Below are 13,427 nucleotides of genomic sequence, written 5' to 3' on the forward strand. Positions count from 1 at the left end.
GCTTCTGGTTTCTAACTTCTTGTCCGAGTCTGGTCTGAATATGATGCCACAAGAATAATGACATTTATTTGAGCTGCATTCACACAAGTGAAAAAATGTGGACTCAGTACAGTATAATGAAAATAAAAGCAAATATTTGTCACAATTATCTTAAAATTCACTTACTGTGGCAGAGTGAAAACCTTTAAATCCTAGCCCTACTCTACTAAACTAATAAGTAATAGAATTATTAGGTTTTTATTCCATACAACAATTTATTTTATATGATTAATTCTTTAATAATAATTCTTTGCATTTATATAGTGCTTTTCTCACTACTCAAAGCACTCAGCAATTGCAGGTTAAGGGCCTTGCTTAAGGGCCCAAAAGAGCAGACTCCCTTTTTGGCATTTACGGGATTCGAACCGGCAACCTTCCGATTGCCAGTGCAGATTCCTAGCCTCAGAGCCATAAGAAACAAATAATTAAGTCAAGATTAATTAACAATAATAATCCACTGAATTAAATGTGGGACAAAGAAAGCTTTCATTATCACCTTCACTTACATGGTAAATCACAACCCAAAAATACGCTAAAATTCATCAAGAATTGGAATGCTCTGTCATAGAAAGAAAGAAAGAAAGAAAGAAAGAAAGAAAGAAAGAAAGAAAGAAAGACTAAACTCAGATTATTCTTTTAACTACAAAAAGAATAACAAAATCACCATCTAAATCTGATATAGAAATCTCCATAGTCTTAACACTTAAACTAGTAATCTAAATAATCAATCTCAAACTCTAAACCACTGTCACAGTCCTCACCCTTTTATTTGCTCTAAACCCTGACTCTTAGTGACAGTGCTGTAATTAGTGGTGACACTTGAAGAGAAAACAGTAACTTCAGGCCATGCCCACTTTAACTCTAGCTGAAAAAAAATCCAGCAGTGGAGCCAGAAAACCGTAAAAAGAAATAACATTTAAGCAAAACCTAATTAAATAACTAAATAAACGGAGGGAAAAAATGATTGAGCACAAGGAGTAGCCACAGCTAAATTGTGACATAGACAGTGCATCCAGAAAGTATTCACAGTACATCACTTTTTCCACCTTTTGTTATGTTACAGCCTTATTCCAAAATGGATTAAATTCATTTTTTTCCTCAGAATTCTGCACACAACACTCAATAATGACAACATGAAAAAAGTTTACTTGAGATTTTTGCAAATTTATTAAAAATAAAAAAACTGAGAAATCACATGTACATAAGTATTCACAGCCTTTGCTCAATACTTTGTCGATGCACCTTTGGCAGCAATTACAGCCTCAAGTCTTGTTGAATATGATGCCACAAGCTTGGCACACCTATCCTTGGCCAGTTTCGCCCATTCCTCTTTGTAGCACCTCTCTAGCTCCATCAGGTTGGATGGGAAGCGTCAGTGCACAGCCATTTTAAGATCTCTCCAGAGATGTTCAATCGGATTCAAGTCTGGGCTCTGGCTGGGCCACTCAAGGACATTCACAGAGTTGTCCTGAAGCCACTTCTTTGATATCTTGGCTGTGTGCTTAGGGTCGTTGTCCTGCTGAAAGATGAACCGTCACCCCAGTCTGAGGTCAAGAGCGCTCTGGAGCAGGTTTTCATCCAGGATGTCTCTGTACATTGCTGCAGTCATCTTTCCCTTTATCCTGACTAGTCTCCCAGTTTCTGCTGCTGAAAAACATCCCCATAGCATGATGCTGCCACCACCATGCTTCACTGTAGGGATGGTGCCAGGTTTCCTCCAAACGTGTCGCCTGGCATTCACACCAAAGAGTTCAATCTTTGTCTCATCAGACCAGAGAATTTTCTTTCTCATGGTCTGAGAGTCCTTCAGGTGCCTTTTGGCAAACTCCAGGCGGGCTGCCATGTGCCTTTTACTGGCCACTCTACCATACAGGCCTGATTGGTGGATTGCTGCAGAGATGGTTGTCCTTCTGGAAGGTTCTCCTCTCTCCACAGAGGACCTCTGGAGCTCTGACAGAGTGACCATCGGGTTCTTGGTCACCTCCCTGACTAAGGCCCTTCTCAACCCGATCGCTCAGTTTAGATGGCCAGTCAGCTCTAGGAAGAGTCCTGGTGGTTTCGAACTTCTTCCACTTGCGGATGATGGAGGCCATTGTGCTCATTGGGACCTTCAAAGCAGCAGAAATTTTTCTATAACCTTCCCCAGATATGTGCCTCGAGACAATCCTGTCTCGGAGGTCTACAGACAATTCCTTTGACTTCATGCTTGGTTTGTGCTCTGACATGAACTGTCAACTGTGGGACCTTATATAGACAGGTGTGTGCCTTTCCAAATCATGTCCAGTCAACTGAATTTACCACAGGTGGACTCCAATTAAGCTGCAGAAACATCTCAAGGATGATCAGGGGAAACAGGATGCACCTGAGCTCAATTTCGAGCTTCACAGCAAAGGCTGTGAATACTTATGTACATGTTCTCAATTTTTTTATTTTTAATACATTTGCAAAAACCTCAAGTAAACTTTTTTCATGTTGTCTTTATGGGGTGTTGTGTGTAGAATTCTGAGGAAAAAAATGAATTTAATCCATTTTGGAATAAGGCTGTAACATAACAAAATGTGGAAAAAGTGATGCGCTGTGAATACTTTCCGGATGCACTGTATAATTCAACAGAAATTCCTCAACCAAAAATTTTATGTAATGTATTTTTGCCTGAATAAAATGTATTGAAAAACAATAATGAAAATAATTCACTTCAAAGTATCTCTGTTTCTGCAAATTTGAATTAATAAAACTGTGACTTACCCTTGTAGATTAAGATTCTTAAATAAGATAAAATGTATAATGTCATATCATTTTCAAATCCGCTTAATCCAGACCAGGTAGTGGGGGGTGCTGGAGTCTATCCCAGTTAACATGGGGCTCATGGCAGAAACAAACCCTGGACAGTGCATCAGTTCATCATAGAAGCTAGAATATATTTTTATTAATAAAAAAAATGACTGTACTCTTTTCTAAACATAGGAAAGTGACACCTTTTATTGGTTAACTAGAAAGATTACAATATGCAAGCTTTCGAGGTAACTCACGCCCCTTTTTCAGGCAAGATGTAATTGAATACAAGGGGCCTGAGTTGCTTCAAAAGCTTGGCATATTGTAATCTTTCTAGTTAGCCAATAAAAGGTGTCATTTTGCTTAACTTGTCACCACATCCATAATGGTTAACACGGTACAACACCCTAGTACTACAAAAATAAATACAAGTAAAAGACCACACTGCACCTTTAACTGACATGAAAGTATGGGTCCCACAGTAACTTAAAATTTAACACAAAAAAAAGCAAACTAAAAAAATTCATAAATGAACAGTCACACACACACACACGCACGCACGCACACGCACAAACACAAACCTCACTCACGAGTACTGTTTTCAAACCTAACCACACTTCTACAAGGACCCATACTGGACTGACTTTATAAGTCCCAGAAGGCTCCTACATTTACAGTTATCAAGCATCTGCCCTACTTTTTACCTTTGTTTTTGGAATTTCATACCAAAGCTAGAGCGGCATGGTGGCACAGTGGTAGTGCTGCTGCCTCGCAGTTAGGAGACCCGGGTTCACTTCCCGGGTCCTCCCTGCGTGGAGTTTGCATGTTCTCCCCGTGTCTGCGTGGGTTTCCTCCAGGTGCTCCGGTTTCCTCCCACAGTCCAAAGACATGCAGGTTAGGTGGATTGACGATTCTAAATTGGCCCTAGTGTGTGCTTGGTGTGTGGGTGTGTTTGTGTGTGTCCTGCGGTGGGTTGGTTCCTGCCTTGTGCCCTGTGTTGGCTGGGATTGGCTCCAGCAGACCCCCGTGACCCTGTGTTCAGATTCAGCGGGTTGGACAATGGATGGATACTAAAGCTAATGGAAGCATGATACTACAGTAGCATAGACACCAGATCAGGACACTGAACTACCAAGCTCACAAAAGAATAACCCCAAGCAATAATTCTACAATGTGATGGAATGCTGTAGATGTATCTCCTCACTCTTTGCCATAGTTTCAGCTCAAACTAAATTCTAGTAAACTAAGGAAAGAAATAAAAACAAAGACTGGATTCATCGCATTTGTAGACATTTTGTTTCACAAAGGAGCAAAATAAGAAAATTCTCCATGGGCTGTAGCATGCAATAAGATAAAGAAATGTTTTCTATCTTCATATTCATATGGCAGCATCACACATCAGTAGCAAATACTTCCATTTCTTGTTAAAAACAAAGGCTATATTCGGAAGACACTGGGTTAAATGGCAGTTCAGAAACTTAAAAAAAAATTCCTCATTTTGTGCATTTTTATCAGATATTCAAAAATACAGGTATTATTTTATAAGTTTCACAAATCATTATATGATGAAGTACCTTCCTTTTAGACACATTATACTATTTAAATCACTGATAGTCTTTATTTTGTATAAAATTGTGCACTGTATTAAAAAGTAAAATGCTGTACAAAATATGCTTTCTGACATATGTATTTCAAACTTTAATTTTTAAACCTTAAGAGATTAATACCTTAATAATAGTAGCATAGGAGCATAATAGTAGTCAACGATAAATTCCCTCCAATTCACTGTACATTTACTGACTAACTCCTAGGAATTTTCTGGGGTACACATAAATAAAAATCAGAGATAAAAGTGGCCTTGGATTTTAAACAGAAGCTATACCTCACAATGTAATTATAGGCTGGGCAATTAGTGTGGCTCGTCAATTGTGCCTAAAATTGCTTTTTATTATTTAAATTTTCAGTTCATTGTATCTTGACTAAAACCATCATATTCCATTGTATTTTTTCATATATAACAATGAATTTAACTGGGAATCCAACCCATGCAAATCATATTTAGCATAAGACTTAAATGTTACTGTGTAGCAATAATGTAAGGACATAATCTTAAATCTACGACTTTTGTCTTATATGTGACAATATTAAGGTAAAAGAGCTTTAATTAGATTGCAGCAGAAAAAATAAGCCTATGTCCCAATTTTCTGTTCATCTACAGAAAGTACAGTATAGTCTAGGAATGCTGCACAATAATTGAGCTCTTCATTGAAACAGTTGTGGGTTTATTCTTTATTTCATTGATTTAATTATGACATGCAGTAGGAAGATTATTTGAATTTAGAAGCTGTGTTAAGAAGCAATGGCTTGCAGGGTTGGTATTTTAATTTCAAACTAAAGAAAAGTATGATTCTATATCCAATGGGAAAGCATTATATGCCAGAGGGGTTTAATTTAATGGCAGATTTGGCACAATTGTCTTGCAAAAATGTTGCCAAACAGAGAGACTGCCAACGCTAAATTGTCTGAGAATCTGTGATTTTCTTTATAAGATATAAATGAGCAAATGCCTAACATACAAATGGTTTTTCTATTCATTTTTAAGATTTTCTAACAAGGAACATATGCGCCACAAGCTCTGAACAGGTGAAGCTCAACAGGTTTCTCCCAGTATAACAATAGAAAATGTTATGCTATAGCTGAAAAGCAGCACCTTGCATTCTGTCAACTTCATTCCACACAACATGACCTATATAAAAATTATGATGATAGATGACTCTAACTGAGAGAAACAAAAACACGGAGCAAAGGGGACTGAATGAGAATGATGCATGGTAAAATTTATAATGTATTTTACAGAATAGGAAAATCAAGATATAGATGTGTTTGGATAACAGTGAATAAAACAAAAAACAGTTTGTTAGCTTTTTTACAGAGGTATTACTGAAATACTTACATTTCCCTAACTAATTTATTAACATCAGCATAATAATGATTAGCGAGTATGACAGATAAAAAGAAAATCATAAAAAGAAACTATGGAAGGTGATGTAATAGTGGGAAGAAAAGATGAACATACTGCTAGTAGCTATTGATCTCTAAAGGTTTTTCAAATTTCCAGAATTCCAAAAGATAAAAGAGTGTAAGCCATTCAAAATGGAGAATACAAAATGAGCAATGAGCAATGACTGTTATTTTTTGAAAGTACAATAAACACTGACTACAGACAGTAAATACATATCTTATTTTCTTATTTTTATTTACCACCTATGCTGGTTGAAGAGTGTGAGGTGAAGCGGGTGATGACAAAGGTGAACCCGAAGAAGGCTGCAGGATCCAACAGGTGCGGAAAGACTGTGCGGATCAACTGGCCGGAATCTTCACTAGGATTTTCAACCAGTCCCTGTCCCAGGCCACTATCCCATCCTGCCTTAAATTCTCTATCATTGTTCCACTACCAAAAAAATCCATCACGAACAGTCTGAATGACTTCCGCCCAGTGGCACTCACATCTGTCATTACGAAGTGCTTTGAGAAACTGGTGCAGAGTCATGTCATCGCCTGTCTGCCAGTAGACCTGGACCCATTTTAATTTGTTTATAAAGCAAAGCGATCCATGGAGGACACTGTGGCTACAGCTCTTCATGTTTCCCTGATCCACCTGGAGCAGCAGGAGAGTTACATTAGACTGCTCTTTGTGGACTTTGGCTCAGTGTTTAACACCATCCTCCCACAATGCTCCCAGAGGTTCAGGCTGGGTCCCCACATCTCCTCTTCTCTCACCCTCAACACTGGGATGCTGCAGGGTTGTGTGCTTAGCCCGCTCCTCTACACCCTCTACACATATGACTGTGTTCCCACCCACCACAGCAACAAGATCATAAAGTTCACGGATGACACAACGGTGGTCAGACTCATCTCGGGCAAGGAGGGTGAGCTGGCATACAGGGACGAGGTGGAGCGGCTGTTGGAGTGGTGCAGAGTCAATAACCTGCTCCTCAACACCTCAAAAATGAAGGAGCTTGTTATTGACTTTAGAAAAAACAAAACTCACATCCAGCCACTCATCATTGGTGAGGCCAGTGTGGAGAGGGTACCAGTGTTCAGGTTTCTGGGCATTGAGCTGGAGGATGACCTGACCTGGAGCGCCAACACCAAGGAGCTGCTGAAGAAGGTGCAACAGAGACGGTATTTTCTGAGAATCCTCAGAAAGAACCATCTCCCCAAAAATCTGCTCCTTGCCTTTTATCACTGTTCCATCGAGAGTGTGCTCACCTACAGACTGTGTGTGTGGTACGGCAGCTGCACTTCCTCAGAAAGGAAAGTGCTTCACAGGATCGTCAGGACAGTGGAGAGAACAATTGGCTGTACCCTGCCCACTCTGAAATAAATCTACACCTCCCGATGCTGCAAAAAAGCAATAGACATTTCACAGGATTCATCACATCCCAGTCAGTCCCTCTTCCAGCTTTTGCCATTGGGCAAGAGATACAGAGCAATGAAAAACAGGACAATCTGCCATAAAAACAGTTTTAATCCAAAAGCAATCATGGCCCTGAACTCAAACAAAACTGCTCCATATCATTCTCTAAATGTGTAATATAGACCTTAAGTCAACCAGCGCAATTTGTACATTTAACCAGTGTAGTTTATATATATTTGTAATGTACTTTTATTACTTTTTCTTTTCTTGTTTTTTAACTCTTATGAGTCACATTGACTCGGTAGCACCTTCAATGTCGTTGTTCCTTTGTTAAAAGTGACAATGACAATAAAGATTTATCTATTTATCTATCTATCTATACAATGAAAGGGAATTATCACTTATATGCACTCTAATCTATGAAGTTTTTACGCTGGCCCAGTGCTCATTGTTGCTTCCGCACAGCTTCAGGGACCCACATGTCAGTTTGAGTCCAGTTGCAATTTCTGTATTGTTTATATTTTTTCCTTGTCTTTGTGTTTTTTTCTAGATATTCTATTCTTTTTTCCCCACATCCCATGTCATTTTATGCCAATTATTGATGGCAGTTTGAGTGAGTGAATGTGAGTGTGTCCTTCTAGAGTTAGTTCTCACCTCTACAAACCTGTAACTGTAAATATAGGTTAAGAAATATTTGTGGTGTTTTCCATTCACCATATCTTTAATATGCCACACTTAACCTGTAGCATCACAATGCTGTGTTCATCAAGAATTAAATAATCTATATTTAAAATAAATTGACATTGATAAACAAATTGTTTCAATTAGTTTCTAACCATATTCCCTTGTCATCTATTAAATAACTGATTCTGAACTAAACACTTTTGAATAATTGCTTATACTATAAAAGCAATAATAATTATAAAGCCAAGATTCACTTCAAAAACATATAACTGGAACTGAAATGGATTACTTGTGACAAAGAGTGCACTTGCTTATTTATAGACATTCTGGTAATATTTTCATAACAATAAAAAACCCTTACTGTGAGGTGGAGTATACTTGGCAAATATGTCCACTATTAGTGACAAAGTTTAATAGAAATATGTAATCCTTTTAATTAATCTCTGACTAAAAGAACACAAGCATAATGACACTTTCTTCAGTTCCTCAAAGACTAATGATTTTACATCTCTGTATGCCAAAGATTAACAGGCACAGATCCAATGATGTCAAAGGAAGTCTAAGGCTCAAGCATACCCTTCAAAAACTTCAATAGGCCTCAGGATCTTTTCATTTGTTTGTAAGACAACAACCCTTCTGAAATGCTCTACCAAGCAAAAAAATGGCTTAGCTTTCCAGTACCATAAAATACTTGGTGCCTTTGCTTTTTCCATAGGAATTTTAGTTTTTGCAAGTTTGTCTGTAAGTTTGCTAATTATGTTCCATTGATAAAAGAATTGAAATCTAACTTGAAAATTCAACACTTCTCCTTTGTGTTTGAAACATGCCTACTTTTTACCTGCAGTAAGGGCTATAGCAAGCTTAATCAAGGCCCATGAAAGAAAAAATGTTTATAGACACACCACTACACCTATAAACAAAAATAGATGTGGGTTCTTCTTTAGCATTTTACAGCCAAAGAAGACGGACCACTCTTCAATTCTAAATATTTCTGATTGGCTCTTGTGCACCTTTAGCTTCCATAGCATGGAAAGCATTTACCCTTACATGCGGCTCTACTTCTGAAACTGATGCTGAATTTGCTATATTGAATTCCATTAATTTTAAGTGCCAATTTATTGTATTATATTCTGATTGGGGGAATAACTGCAGACAGGACCTTATTTAGGCTGTTGTTAATGGCTCAGCATTTTCCTTAACTTTACATTGCATTTGAATGATTACATAGCTTACTTTGTTACCCTGATTTGATTTTAATTATATTTCTGGTAGCATTGTAAACAACCTTACGATGATGGTGGCTTTAAACATGTTGCATGATTGTTATTGATTGAAGGAAGCCTTGCAACATAACACTGTAGGTGCAATGCTCTTTAGGAGGTCTGTGTGTTTATTAGGAGCTCATGCTCATCAAGTACTTGAATGGTGTGCTAATGATTTCCTTAATTGGTTTCTTGATATGCAAGCTCCACCTTTTTACTCCAGCTTCTTGTTTTCTCCATTCAAATTAAAGGAATTTTTTCACTTAGGATTTCTTTTGAGTACATCCTTGTTTTTGCAGAGGGTAATGCAAGTTATTGTTTTTGAAATGATACCATGCATGTGACCCACTTATTTTTTATAAAAACCATTTGTTGAACATGTGATAAAATGATCAAACTTAATATGCCCACACTTGAGAGGCTGTAGTTGGTTACAGTACAAATTAAAAATATTATGACATTTGGTGATAGTTGGCATTGGCCAAGTAAGTAAAGGAAGATAGCATGAATTAGAAAATCACATTACATGTTAAGTGTCATCTGTTGCTGCCAGTGGACCCTAGATGAATATTTATGACAATAAAATCACTGAGGTGAGACTGGACCTCTGACAAAACCAAAATGGAAAATATGTACAATCATAAAAAGTAAGATACACAAGGACTTAATACTGATTTCCTCCACTTCTGTCACAATTCACTACCATCTTACTTTTTAATTCATGCTTATTTATATCCTGTTATCATTTTGTTTTTGTTAAAGTACATACTAAACTGTAGCGAAGTTGCTTCTATCCATCTATCCATCCATCCATCAGCAAACCAACTTAATCCAATTCAGGGTTTGAACTTATCCTGACAGCATTGAGTGCAAGACTGGGACCAACACTGCACAGGGTGCCAGTCCATCACAATGCACAGCTACTCACACAAAAGCAATACAGCCTGTGGAATGTGGAAGGAAACCAGTGTATTCATGCATGAGCCCGTACACAAACAGATACAAATTACAAATCCCCACAGCCAAGAGACCATAGCTAATTTACTGACTAATAACATAGTTTTAGTTCATATGTTTCATCATGCTAATTTTTCAGGTTATTGTGCTTTTATTTCCTGAAGAAGGAATTAATGCTTACATTTGTTTTGTACAAGTTGTACAATATGGTTACCTAAAGAGGATGTGTCACTGAGAGAAAATGAAAATGGTTTAACAGGCAAAAATCTAATTATTCATCTTTTGCACCTATAATTGCCCAACATGCTAACAATACATAATGCAGCCAAAATTAATTAGTATTATTTGGATGTCTGCTAACTAACTATTTTTGGAGCTATGCTAAGCGTACCACTCCCAACGATTTGTTATATATAAATAAAATTAAAATTGCTTAATGTTCTACAGCATTTCAAGAATGACTCAATTTAGTTTTGCTACACATGAAATCTGATTTGGGATATTTAGCTCTCCAAACTTGCCAAATGTAAGCAATTACGATTATAGGCCCACAACGACGGGGTGATAAAATATGTTGTATTTAAATGATGGATGATACTGGGGATAATAGTATCAACAATTCAAATTCTGGCCTCATATCTGTCTATGTAGATTTTGCATATTCTTTCAGTCTTTTTTTCATCCAATGTATAACATACCATTTTCAAAGTGCATAGTTTAATTAAGGGTCTGTCTGGGACTAGATTTTATGTTCAAATAATCAAAAGCTCTGTATTGTTTAAATGTGGCTATAAGCACTAGTACAAATGTCAATGGACATACTGTATGTATAGCACTGGTTACAGCCTTGCACCCAAAGCTACTGAGACAGGGTTTGACATGGCATGAGCCTGTAATTTGAAAGTGGGTTCAGAAAACAGATGGACATATAGAATATAAATATGAGTTACAGTAGCTGCTTGGCCATTCATCAGACTTGTCATTGAATTCAAGACCCCTTTGCATAAGTACATCACATGTCCTGTTATAGCTTTACCTAATGTCAATGTGGGTTTTTTTTTTGGTACTTTGGTTATTCTTCCAGAACCCAAAGATATATGTAATTCCAAATTAGTATGAGAAAGTGGGGGTGTGTGTGCACTTTGGTGGTCTGGCACTCCATCCATTGTTTCCTGCTTAGTTCTTAATAATACAATGTTAGGCTCCAGCCATGATCTTATTATACCCTGTGTATGATATTGGAACTGTAGGTGAATATATTATAATAAACATCTACGTGTGGAAGTGTGTGTGTGTGTCTGGTCCAGAAGTGAGAGATGGAGTCGGGCTAAGGGCTCTACCTCCAAGGATACACAAGCAAGGCCAGCACTTTGGCAAAGCAAAACCTCTGAAGAAAGAGTCACTCGCTTAGCAGCTAATACAGAAGCGAGGCGAGCACATCGGCAAAACGGTATCCCTTTTACTTTTCCTCTCGCTGGTAATATGCAAGCGAGGCGAGCAGGCCGGCAAAGGGAAATCTCCGAAGAAAGACAGTCGCTTAGCCGCTAAAGCACAAAAGATGCGAGCATGTCAGCAACATGAAGCATCCTAGGAGAGAGATGCCCAAAGTAGTTCCTTTCAATTACCAGACATCTCTACATTTCAATTTTTTTCTGACAATTTCAGTAGTTTCTAGGACCCCGTGCTTTTTATAGCACAGGCTTAAACAGCTAGTATATTATAATTATATACAGTCCTTGGAGCATGTCAAAGGGAAAAAATCAAAGTACACAGTAAGAAAAAAAGTTTAAGTGAATTAAGTCTTATGTTTCCTTTGTATAGTTATATGCTTTATTAATCTGAATGGGCTGCAACCTTATATTATATACTAGCAAAATACTTATTAATTGTCATTGCGAAGCAGAGCCTAACTGGAAATTGGAGGCGTTTGAATTGAAATGGGAGATCAGAGGGTATAACGGGGACGCAAGGAATAAAAACTCTCTCTCCTGAGCCACTGCCAGTAAAAATAGTTTCCTCAATTAGGTTCTTTTGCAGACACGTGACCTGAAGTCTCATGCCATTACAAAGTTTCGGTGGCTGTACGCAAATCCACAATCGGCTTTTTTGAGCCAAACCTGTTGTTTTCGTATGAGCCGCTTTTTATTATTGGGATCGTACCTAGAAACAGAAGCTCTATTAACCTGTGGATTTGCGTGTGAATATTTAGCGGCAGCGTCTCTATTAACTTGTGGATTTGCCTGTGAGTATTTAGTGACAACGTGTCTATGAACTTGTGGATTTGCCTGTGAGTATTTAGCGACAGCGTGTCTATTAACTTGTGGATTTTTCTGCGAGTTACGTGTAGAATTTCGAAATGAAACCTGCTTAACTTTTGTAAGTAAGCTGTAAGGAATGAACCTGCCAAATTTCAGCCTTCTACCTACACGGGAAGTTGGAGAATTAGTGATGAGTGAGTCAGTGAGTGAGGGCCTTGCCTTTTATTAGTATAGATTGTCACACACGAGTACAACTCTGGTACAGGCTCTGGTGGTGGTAATTCCTCACAGATCCACAGGGTGGTACTAACCCATCTTCTATTTCCCATTCTACAGACCAGATAACTGACAATCTTACTACCTTAGTCCAGGTTTATACTTCACACGACACGAAGCGTGCTCCAGCGGACGCAAGCATTGTACTCTTTATACTTGAACACATATGTAAATCTGGAAGATTCCACTAGGTAACAGTGCAAGATATCATCACGGTGAGAAAACGCTCGGCTTGGCTGTGTTTTGAATTACCTGAAATATCCATTAAATTCTGAGGACACCTTGCCACAATGTCTCTGAAAAGGATGTTTAATGATTACAACCAGCAATTCCAGCAAGCATCAGGCACGAGACAGAAACAATCCCTAGACGAGGCATCAGTTCATCGCAGGGTGAACACAAGCATACACATACGCTAGCATCATTTTAGCATCACCAAATACCCAAAGCTTCATGTCTTTGGAATGAAACCGGACCACACTATGGAAACCCACCAGCAACACATGCAAACTCCAGACAGGGAAAACCAAGGATGTGATTCCCTGCAAGGCAGCAGTGCTACCACTCTGTTACCATGCTGCCCTCACATGTGCAATTATTAACAGTATTCATTATTTCAAAGAAGTTAACGACTTATCTATAAAATGTAACATACATACTTTAATTCATTTCAACATGAAAGTGATATCAAATATAAATCTAAGGATTCTAAATGTGCAGAGCTGGACTATCAAAGATTTAATGTGTCCAGTGTGTCAG

General features: G+C 38.0%; 1 protein-coding gene across 1 annotated transcript in view; it reads right to left on the reverse strand.

Moving 5' to 3' along the window:
- pcdh11 (protocadherin 11) overlaps window positions 1–13,427 on the reverse strand; it is a 970,759-nt gene that overhangs the window by 295,296 nt on the left and 662,036 nt on the right. The window lies entirely within an intron of this gene.

The sequence above is a fragment of the Erpetoichthys calabaricus genome, chromosome 12, assembly GCF_900747795.2.
Source record: "Erpetoichthys calabaricus chromosome 12, fErpCal1.3, whole genome shotgun sequence".
Lineage (NCBI taxonomy): Eukaryota > Metazoa > Chordata > Cladistia > Polypteriformes > Polypteridae > Erpetoichthys > Erpetoichthys calabaricus.